Genomic DNA, 2,500 nt, shown 5'->3' with positions numbered 1-2,500 from the left:
GAGGAGGAGGAGGAGGAGGAGAAGGAGGAGGAGCAGGAGGAGGAGGATATTAAAAGAATGATAAGTATACATGAGGAAGAAAATTATACAAAAAATTGGAAGAGAGAGAGAGAGAGAGAGAGAGAGAGAGAGAGAGAGAGAGAGAGAGAGAGAGAGAGAGGCGCTCGTTATCATTAAAAGGCTGGTTGGCTGTGTGAGAAATTAATGTGAGAAAGAAAAGGCGATAATATTAAAGAAAGAAAGTAAGCGTCCGATATTAGAGAGAGAGAGAGAGAGAGAGAGAGAGAGAGAGAGAGAGAGAGAGAGAGAGATGACAAATGAAGAAATGATTATTCAAATGAAAGACGAAAAGAAAGTTAAATTTTGTCCGAATAAGTTTGCGTTACTAACTGACTGGAGGGTTGAGAGAGAGAGAGAGAGAGAGAGAGAGAGAGAGAGAGAGAGAGAGAGAGAGAGAGAAAGCAACAAGAACAAGAAGAATAAAGAATAAGAACATAAATAAGAAGAAAGGAACATGAACAAGAAGAACCAAAATAAGATGAACAAGAGAGAGAGAGAGAGAGAGAGAGAGAGAGAGAGAGAGAGAGAGAGAGAGAGAGAGAACAAAAGACGAATGAAGAGTAAAAACAAACAAGAACGAAAAGAACAGAGAGAGAGAGAGAGAGAGAGAGAGAGAGAGAGAGAGAGAGAGAGAGAGAGAGCTGTATCAGACAACTTTAATTACTATATAAACTTTACCCTAAAACAGTTAACGTATTTTGACTTTCTTTAAAACACCAACTTTCTTCCCCTATTCCTTTTAATGCCTTGGAGAAAAAAAAAAAAAAAACACACACACACACACACACACAAACAAACACTCACCACACACAAGTAATCCACCACAAATCCATCATGATTCCACTTCTGATTAAATTTCATACCACTCATATCCACCTAAAGAAATATCCACTTTTGACTTTTTTTTTCTGTTTTCTTTAATTTCTGTATACGAAAGAACATTAAATTTTAAGAAATATATCCACTCTTTATCATCTTTTGTCCTTTTTCATTTTTATTTCTGTATATGAAAAGAAACATCACTTACCAACACTAGAAATTCACAACATATCTACCTCAAATCTACTCTTTACTGTTCATTTATTATTTCTCCCTTTTTTTGCACCTTTTTTCACGGTTTTTCTTTCATTCGTATAAAAAAAAAAAAACAGCACCACACAACCACAACACACCACAAAACCACCACAGATATATTTCATGCCTCCCAGAACCATCTCAAAACATTATTTAACATTTTTCCCTTTTTTTTCTCCTTTTTCTGTTTTCCCTTAATTCGTATACAAAAAAGCCACAGTGCATTAGAAAACCACCACAGATCCACTTCTTTCCAAATGTCCATCTAAAAAAACATGAACTACAAGTATTTATCCTCTTTTTCCTCTTTTCCTCTTTATTTTTCCTTAACTCGTATACCAAAAGGCACTACAACACAACCACAAAACCACCACAGATCCACTTTTTACCACATATCCATCTTAAAAACCCATTATTCACTATTTTCCCTCTTTTTTCCCCTTTTTCATAGTTCGTATACTCAAAAATTACCACACAACCACAACACACCACAAAACCACCTGAAATCCTTTTTCCACCACTGACCTTCATCCCTCAACCCTTTCACTGGTGGATGAACAGTTTCCCACATCCACATTAAAACTTTACACACTTTCTTATGCACTGTAGTCTCTTAAATAACTCTCAGGGCATTGAAAACCACTAAATTAACCCTTCGCTCCCTCTTTTCACAGATAGCACTAATGACAGGACCGTGAGAGTGAAAGGGTTAAGCTCACCTATGAAAACACCCACACAGGTAAGAAGCAAATATTCTACGTCACAATGCTCCTGCTCGTAATGTTAACGTGTATACACAGTCCTTGGCGTCCGTGGTGTCCTTAGGGGGTCCTTTAGGGGGTTCCTTAGCTCAGTGTCAGATCCCTTCCAGCCTCAGAAAATTGGTTGGATATAATTAGAGCAGAGACAATTGGCCTTACAGTTAAATTCATCTAATTTTCACCCCTACTAATTCCAGACTCCTAATTGTGAACATAAACTTAGTGCGGGAGGCGGGTAAAAATTGGTAGTCTGAGAGAGAGGGAGAGGGAGAGGGAGAGGGAGAGAGAGAGAGAGGGAGAGGGAGAGAACATAAACAAGAAGGAAGGAACAAGAACATAAAAAGAAACAAGAACAAGAACAGTAAGAATGTCAAGAGAGAGAGAGAGAGAGAGAGAGAGAGAGAGAGAGAGAGAGAGAGAGAACTAAGACGAATAGAAAATAAGAACATGAACAAGAAGAAAAAAACGAGAATAGGAATAAAAAGCAAGAACAAGAACAATAAGAAGATTGACAGAGAGAGAGAGAGAGAGAGAGAGAGAGAGAGAGAGAGAGAGAGAGAGAGAGAGAGAGACTTAAGGACACTACTTATTAGACTCATGAGATA

General features: G+C 37.9%; 1 long non-coding RNA gene across 2 annotated transcripts in view; it reads left to right on the top strand.

Annotated features, from left to right (window-relative positions):
- The window catches only part of LOC123510637, a 153,167-nt gene that overhangs the window by 77,290 nt on the left and 73,377 nt on the right, over window positions 1-2,500 (top strand). For both annotated transcript variants that reach the window (XR_006676562.1, XR_006676561.1), the window contains exon 3: window positions 1,809-1,873. This is a non-coding gene — a long non-coding RNA (uncharacterized LOC123510637). The remainder of the gene's footprint in view (window positions 1-1,808; window positions 1,874-2,500) is intronic.

The sequence above is a fragment of the Portunus trituberculatus genome, chromosome 29 (genome assembly GCF_017591435.1).
Source record: "Portunus trituberculatus isolate SZX2019 chromosome 29, ASM1759143v1, whole genome shotgun sequence".
NCBI lineage: Eukaryota > Metazoa > Arthropoda > Malacostraca > Decapoda > Portunidae > Portunus > Portunus trituberculatus.
The sequence above is the reverse complement of the archived record's forward strand: the minus strand, read 5'-3'. Positions and strand labels throughout refer to the sequence as shown.